Here is a 9,069-nt window from a genome sequence, read left to right on the forward strand (position 1 = left end):
GTTGATTTTACTTTTCCAAATAAGGCTAAAGGATCCTAACATTAAAAAATTAACAGTAGAAACAAACTTAGTAGTAACAAGCTTAGTAGTAATAGGCCAATCACAACATTATATTTTTGAAACAAGCTTAGTAGTAATAAAGACACCTCAGTTAGTTAACTACTGGAGTAGTAATCCTACATACAAACAATTAGATCCCCACCGGAGCTCTGTCCCGCCACGCGTTATTATTTTTATTTAAAATTTGAACCCGCCCCACACGCGCACCGTCTCATTGCCATCCTTAAAAGAAATTGCAGGTGAAATTAAGTGTTGAGCCAAAGTGTAGGATTTGTTACATATTGGTTAGGGGAAAGAGTAGTTATTGTTTCTTATTATATAATTTTGATAATTATACTTACCTCATGAGTTAGGCGCAATGTTACTATATGATGCTTATTAGAGTCATACTCATGCTTATTTTTGGTTTATCCTGTTTAAGACACCATATTATATTATTTACGCTTCAAATGTTTAATTTTAAATGCGTAGAGGTAGAATGTTAAAATCTCGATCTACATTGCCTGAGGAAATAAGTAGTCTCCTTATATAGTCTTCAGTAGTTCTCATCTTTTAAACTAGCTTTTAGGATTGTATTTGACAAATATATTTTTTTAATATGATAATCACTGATAGAAAATCGTGGAATTCTGACCGAAATTTTCGACGGAAAAAAATTGTCGGAAATTTCCGACCAAATCTGTCAGGATTTTAAAAAAATATTTATATTTTTTAAAATCATTTCGACCAGACCAAATCAGTCGTAATGTTTAGCGCAAAAGTCCGAAAAGTTATTTCCGACCGAATCCGTCGATATTATATTTTTAAAATTTGACTGTTTGACTTGTTTGATTTTAGTAGCGACCAAATCGATCGGTAAATTTTTTTTAAAAAAAATTTAATTATATTTCGACCGAATCGGTCGAAAATCTATTTTTAAACCCGACCCTCGTTCCCAAAAAATAGAAGCTCATTTTTCTTTCTTCCTCCTCTCATCCTCCTCATCTCTCCCTCTCGTCCTTCTTCACCATCCTCCTACTTCTAGGTAATTTCTCTCTCTCTCTCTCTCTCTCTCTCTCTCTCTCTCTCTCGTTTTCTCCTCCCTTCTCCCTCTCCCTCTCCCTCCTCCTCCCTTTTCCCCATAATTTTTTTTTGAACTTATTTTTTTTGTTTTGCAGTAGTGGCGCCGAAGCGGCAGCTCCACCATCTTTCTTCTCCGGCATTCTTTCCGGCGAGGTAAGTAGTTTGTTGACATATATTTTATTTTTATTGTTAAATTTATAGTAATATTATTTGTTGTAGGCTTATTGAATTTTCTTTATATGAACATCCTAACTAGTTGAATTAGGTATGGTTAAATTTTTAGAGATTTTAATTTTTGTAGGTTTATTTGATATATGTATGGTTGAATTGGCATTATGTAAAATTTAATTGTATATTTCTCTTTGTATGCTATAAGTTTATAGGGTTCCCTATAAGAAAAATATAACACCATTACTTTGAATTTATCTATGGAATGATATATTAACTTTATAAGTTTATTGATTTTATTGTATTAACTAGTTATAGTTTAAAGCTTTGGTGTAAAGCTTGTTGTACTAGGTTCATTGTTGCTTGTTAGTTTTACTATTAGAATGATATTAAATTTAAATTTTTTCAATTTCAACATTAAAATTAATTTGTAAATTTGAGAAATCATTAGTTAATTTATATGAATATTTAAGAAGCTATTCAAATTTAATTATTATAGTTAAAGACTTACATAATTTAGAATAGGTATTAATATGAGATTTTGAGTGTTAAAATATATTAATTTAAAAAATAAAATATATCAATTAAAGTGCTTTGACACAATGATATGTATATATCTAAAAGCAACCTTTGAAAGAGTATAACTTTGTAATCAATTTAAATAAATCAAATTATTTTAAATATCTTATTTCTAGATTTTTATTTGTGTAGATGAAATTTGTGCATCGTAGATGGATGTATAATAGGAATCATCCTCATCGTGCAGGCTTGAGGGATGATTTATTGAAAGAGTTGCTGAATTCATTGCTAAGGCTCAAACACTTGATGATTTTCTTATTGGAGGAAGGATAATGTAAGTGTGTTAAGTTATTGAAAACAAACGAAGTTCAAGTTCATCTCTACAAGAGAGGGTTTGTAGAAAATTATTATATATGGACTGTTCACGGGGAGAATCATGCTAGTTTAGATGATGTTAACTTTCATAATTCTTTTGATGGTGAGGGTAGCCCCATAGCAGAGCATAATGTTAAAATTTTTTGATATAATGAAATGATGAGGGATGCTTTTGGGATATTTCTTGGGGCTCAATCCGAACCAAATGATGAGACTAAGCGTTTCTATGAACAGTTAGAGGAAGCTAGTCATCCATTGTATGAAGTCTCGATGCATTCCAAGTTGTCTGTTGCAGTTAGATTGCTAAGTATTAAATCGAATAGTTCTATTTTTCAAGCGGGCATAGATTCTATTATTGTGCTTATGAATGAACTTAATACGAGTAACATTGACTTACCAAAAGATTTCTACATTGCTAAGAAATTGGTTTCTAAGTTGGGCCTTTCATCAGAGAGAATTGATTGTTGTGAGAAAGGTTGCATGTTATTCTATAAGGATGACGCATCTTTAGAGAATTGTAAATTTTTTAATTATCCTCGTTTTAAGGAAGTCACAAAAGCCAATACAAAAAAGAAGGTTCCAGTTAAAGCAATGCATTATTTATTACTTATACCTAGGTTAAAGAGGTTGTATGCATCAATGAGCCCTGCTCCTTATATGAGATGACACTATGAACATAGAAGGCCCACATGTTATTCTATGTCATCCGTCATATGGAGAAGCGTGAAAGCATTTTGATAGGTGTCACACCTCCTTTTTTCCGCAGGATGATATTAGGGGAATAAGGGAGTTTTTCCAATTTAAGTGATATTAATCGAAATGGGATTATTTATTTATTCAGAGTCGCCACTTGGAATAAGTTATGGTGTCCCAAGTCACCGGTTTATTTTAAATCCCAAATCGAGGAAATTTGACTCTAATTTTTGGTTTGCGAACACAGAAGACCGGGTAAGAAATTTTGTTAACCCGGAAGAAGGTATGAGGCACTCCCGAATTATGTGGTTTTAGCACGGTCGCTTAACTAGTAATAATTGGCCTAATTATCTGATTTATACATATTTGAAACCTATTCATTTTTATCTTTTAACCACTTTTAATATTTATGGAATTTTATTTGAACAAGTCGCGATGTCGCGCGCTCGTTTGTTTATGTACACATTGCGAATCGCGCCACGTGAAACGTACCCGCAATTTACAACATGTAAATTTTTATTATTATTGTTTGAATTTAAGGTCGAGTCACGTGAAACGCACACTCAAATTGGGATTATGTATCATGACTATGCCACGAGACCGTACCCATAGTCACGACGATTTATTAATCGCGTCTAAAGCAAATTACGATGTTTATGAATTATTCTCTAAATTTGAGATTGTTGTGAGGCTCAGGAGTTATGGAATGAATTCGTGGAGAACGGTATAAATGGGCCAGCAAAATGCGCTTACTAGGATTGGGCTACCTATAGCTATTATCAATTGGGCCTGACATGGTTCAACTTAATTGAGCACCAAATCTATAAAATTTAATTGAGAAAAAAAATCAGGACCAAATCCCATTCACATCTTCATTTTGTACATTGCTCAAATCTGATTCCCACATCATTAGCAAACAACATTAAACTTCTGTGCATGATGCAAATCTCAGCGTTAAACAACATCCATCTTAAGCACACAATTATTCATCCAAATGAAGTAATGCACTTCTTATCAACATAAATACAACCTAAGTTGGATTGCCGAAACAGAAAAGTTTATAGCTTTTAGACGTTAAAGCAGCAGCAAAGATGCGAAAAATAAATTATGAGCCCCGTGAAAAAAAATTTAAAAAAAATCCACATACTATCACTAAATATGAAACAGTGTTCCAACTTCATTCAAGCATTAGATAAGAGCATACTAAAGAGATAGAGCATGAAATAATTGGACCTTTATTGATGACTGTGAACTTTAAATTACAGCACCTCAATTATCGAATAACTTTCAGACGGAGCCTTTTTAATCGCGGAAACCTCAGGCGATCAAACAAAGCTCTAGCGAGACCCATTTGTCGCGCCGAACTCGAACCCGACTCAAGAAAATCGACAAGGTGGTTTGGGGTGTTTTTCGGCTAAGCTCGCCAGCAGGCGGCGAAGATGGAGAAGGGAGGTGGCTGCTGGTTTATTTTTGAAATGGGGAGGGTCTCCTCTGATATGTGTGTCTGTTGGGTGGTGTTGAAGAGCAGAGGAATTAGGTTTAGTTTAGAGATTATAAAAGGGTTGTGGTTTAGGGAATGGGTAAATGGGCTGAGGGGAGGAGTAGGCTCAGGTTCGAAAATGGGCTTCACCAATAAATTGTTTTGGCCTAAATTCAATTCTTTCTCATTGAACAAAAATAAAAATACTACCAAAATAATTTAATTAATCTTAGTTAATAAGAATAAACTATTTTTATATTTTTAAACTTATGTTTTAAAATAAAAATTAAAAGTTAATGGAAAATCCTATAAAAATAAAAATAAGTAAATATTTTTGAAATACTACTTTTAAAAGTTGCGCGGGTCAAAAATTACGTGCTTACAGCTGCCCCTCTTTGCTTGGAAACACAAAGTGTTTTTGAGCAAAGAATTAAGAAACGTAATTGACTTCTGACCCGTCAATTATTCAAAAGAAAACAAAGATGGATAAAAGATTGTGACCAAGCCCTGGTATCTGAGCTGCCTACATATCCTTGGTTATAAAGGAATCAGGCCACGTGTAGTTCAGAAGTGATGGAGTGTGTGGAGAGGATGAGAGAGTCGAGTGAGATACCGTTCCGTCGAGGTTCCGGTCCGCGATCCTGTTATTACATCAAAATCAAAAATGAAAAAGACTAACTAAGCCTATCAGCTATGAGTTACAAGATTCCTATCTATAAGTCTTTTGAAGCTTGATCTTGAGTCTTGAATGGTTCTTCATGCAGACTTTTGATTTGAACCTTGATGCTTGCTAGCTGCAGGTGCAGATTCATCTCTTCAGCTTCTTCGGATCAAGACGGGGCATGCAAAGCTTACGACTTCAGTCATGTCTTGAGCTGCCCATATCTTTTCATCTGCTTCTATATTTTGAATTGACTTTTTTTTTCTTTTATTCTGGATTGAGACTTCTTCTTTTGGTCATCCCGTACTGTCAACTTACATTCTTGAGGCGAGCTTCTGTACTTCTAACTTGAATTGAATTCTGAAATGACTTCCCTCGTTCTTTAGGTGGGCGCCTGCATTTGACTTGAAATGTGAAATGAATTCTCTCGTTCTCCAGGTGGGTGCCTGTTAACTTAAAAACTTGAAATAAATTCCCTCGTTCTCCAGGTGGGCGCCTGATGTTGACTTAAAACTTGAAATGAATTCCCTCGTTTTCCAGGTGGGCGCCTGCTGACTTAAAACTGAAATGAATTCCCTCGTTTTCCAGGTGGGCGCATGATGACTTAAAACTAAAATGAATTCCCTCGTTTTCCAGATGGGCGCCTGATGACTTAAAAACTTGAAATAAATTTCCTCGTTCTCCAGGTGGGCGCCTGTGCTAACTTAAAACAGAAATGAATTCCCTCATTCTCCAGGTGGGCGCCTGATGTTGACTTAAAAACTTGAAATTAATTCCCTCGTTTTCTAGGTGGGTGCCTGATGTTGACTTAACATTTGAAATGAACTCCCTCATTTTCCAGGTGGGTGCCTGCTGTAGACTTAAAACTTGAAATGAATTCCCTCTTTTCCAGGTGGGCGCCTGCTGACTTAAAACTTGAAATTAATTCCCTCGTTCTCCAGGTGGGCGCCTGCTGACTTAAAACTTGAAATTAATTCCCTCATTCTCTAGGTGGGCGCCTGTGCTGACTTAAAACAGAAATGAATTCCCCTCATTCTCCAGGTGGGCGCCTGATGACTGACTTAAACTTAAAATAAATTCCCTCATTCTCCAGGTGGGTGCCTGCTTACTTAAAAACTTGAAATAAACTCCCTCATTTTCCAAGTGGGCGCCTGTGCTGACTTAAAACATAAATGAATTCCCTCGTTTTCCAGGTGGGCGCCTGATGACTGACTTGAACTTAAAATAAATTCCCTCATTCTCCAGGTGGGTGCCTGCTTACTTAAAAACTTGAAATGAACTCCCTCATTCTCCAGGTGGGCGCCTGTGCTGACTTAAAACATAAATGAATTCCCTCGTTTTCCAGGTGGGTGCCTGATGACAGACTTGAACTTAAAATAAATTCCCTCATTCTCCAGGTGGGCGCCTGCTTACTTAAAAACTTGAAATAAACTCCCTCATTCTCCAGGTGGGCGCTTGTACTGACTTAAAACAGAAATGAATTCCCTCGTTTTCCAGGTGGGTGCCTGATGACTGACTTGAACTTAAAATAAATTCCCTCATTCTCCAGGTGGGTGCCTGCTTACTTAAAAACTTGAAATAAACTCCCTCATTCTCCAGGTGGGCGCCTGTGCTGACTTAAAACAGAAATGAATTCCCTCGTTTTCCAAGTGGGTGCCTGATGACTGACTGGAACTTAAAATAAATTCCCTCATTCTCCAGGTGGGTCCCTGCTTACTTAAAAACTTGAAATAAACTCCCTCATTCTCCAGGTGGGCGCCTGTGCTGACTTAAAACAGAAATGAATTCCCTCATTTTCCAAGTGGGTGCCTGATGACTGACTGGAACTTAAAATAAATTCCCTCATTCTCCAGGTGGGTGCCTGCTTACTTAAAAACTTGAAATAAACTCCCTCATTCTCCAGGTGGGCGCCTGATAATGACTTGAAAATTAAAACAAATTCCCTCATTCTCTAGGTGGGTGCCTGATGACTTTAAAACTTGAAATTAATTCTCTCGTTCTCCAGGTGGGCGCCTGCAACTACAACAAAACGGAGCCAACAAAAGAAACTTTTTCTGCCCCAGTTTACACTTTGTCGGCTCTTCTCTTTTCTTTTTTTTTTAGAAACCCAAATTCCTTGCACTGCTTTGTTCCTGTTTCAAACAAAGAAAATTTTGTCAGTTTTAAAAGTGGTGGTCGGTCTGTGGCCTTGAGTCTTGGGCAGCTTGGCTTTTGCTCAATAAGCTTGAGTCAGTTTCAAGAGACTTTTTGCTTTACATCAACCCTGATCGTTTCACACCCAGTACCATTTGTATTTGTGGCTCAGTCAGCCTTATCTCAAAAAAGAGATTTCTTTTCTTGGATAACCTTTCTGATGTCTTGAATGGCTTTGCTTTTGGAGCAATTTGTCTGTCAGAGAGAATCACAACTGGTAAGAGCCTTTTGCACGATGTGCACACTTCGTAGTCATTGTTCGGTACTTCAGAGAATCTCTGATTAACCTTGAGGTTATCTTTACTTGCTTTACCCGAATAGGTTGACAAGAGTCTTTTGGGGGGAAGCCTTTGCATGAATCCTCAATGCATGTCGACTGTAAAACCCGAGTGTGCTGGCCAAATTTATCTTGTGCAACTAAAAAGCTGGTAGCAGATTTTGAAATCTTTTCTGCTTGTTTTGACAAGGACTGACTTAGAGTGAAAGACACAATGATGCAAAGAAACAAGTATTGACAAGAAATGCCCCTGTCGGAAGGACGGAAGGAAGAGTTTTTTTTTCTTTTTCTTTTTTTTTTCTTTTTATTTTGCGGTAACTAGCCTTAATGATCATGACATGCATTTTGGACTTAATGGTCTGATCTATCAAACTGACCAAATCTTTCCTTTTACCATTCTTATGACTCTGAAGTCGGGCTTGTTCGTGCCAATCCTTTGCATCAACTTCATGACTCACTTTCGACTAGCGGTGCCCCGAGGGGTTTTCACCAACAAGTCTCTCTCATTTATGTATCTCTTCTTACCATCGCCTTACAGTGCCTGTGAGGGTTTTCACTAGTAAGACTCTCTCATTTTTCTTCTCTTTTTCTTTTTTTTTTTGCTTTCTTGTGTGAGCAACTTGACAGTGTTCTATGACGCGTGACAACCGTTGCTCATTGTATGCTTCTCTTGACATTCTTGAAGGCATATCGGGAGGTCTTTATTTGGAAGGATTTTGGATAGGGTTGGAAAAGAGGGACGTCATGAAGGCTCAAAGTAGACTCAAAATAAGGGGTTGTAGACTTACAACTCTTGGAATCGACTCTTTCAAAAGTGAAATAAAATCTTTGCCCCAGTTTCAGATATTGGGGATTTTTGAATTTTTTTTTGAATTCTTATTTGGTTGGACCGAACCGTGTAAGGCTGCCTACGTATCCTTTTTAAAGGAATGAGGTCTAACGTAGTTCAAACATCTGACCTAACTATATATGTTTTTCATCTTTTTTTTCTTTGTCTTGTGTTTTTTTTTTAGTTTCCAAAACAAGTTGCCTCATCTTTTATTTTCTGGGGGCGTGGACCTTTGACTGTTCTTTCTTTTCTTTTTTTTTTCTTTTCTTTTTTTCACTTGAACTTTCTAAGAGTTACCCTAGTTTGTACTCTTGGGACATGGACTTTTCTTTTCATTTTTTTCATTTTATTTTCTTTTTTGGACTTTTAATTTGAAACTTGATTCCAAAAGAGGGTGGTCAAAGAAAATAACACAGGCTCAAAAGGGGTAGCGAAGGATATAAAGTATTTGGATAGCAGAAAAAGGGCCTCCAAGCCTCGAGAACGCCAAACATATTATCTTTTCGCGATCATAGCATTGATGAACATGTCTATCTTCTTGGTATGTCGCGATCAAAAGACACTTTCCATCCATTAATGTCAAACTTTCCAACAAACCCGACCTTCACAATGATTTGAAGGCAAAGATCATTAACCTCCATGGGTATGACTATTCTAGTTCCACGTGAATTTTGCTCGAGCTTAATTCCAAGGTATTTCAACTCTTTTTTATCCTCAAAAGTGTCTTTTTCTGAATTATCCAATTCAAGTTT

Source organism: Nicotiana tabacum, chromosome 11, assembly GCF_000715075.1.
Source record: "Nicotiana tabacum cultivar K326 chromosome 11, ASM71507v2, whole genome shotgun sequence".
In the NCBI taxonomy this organism is placed as follows: domain Eukaryota; kingdom Viridiplantae; phylum Streptophyta; class Magnoliopsida; order Solanales; family Solanaceae; genus Nicotiana; species Nicotiana tabacum.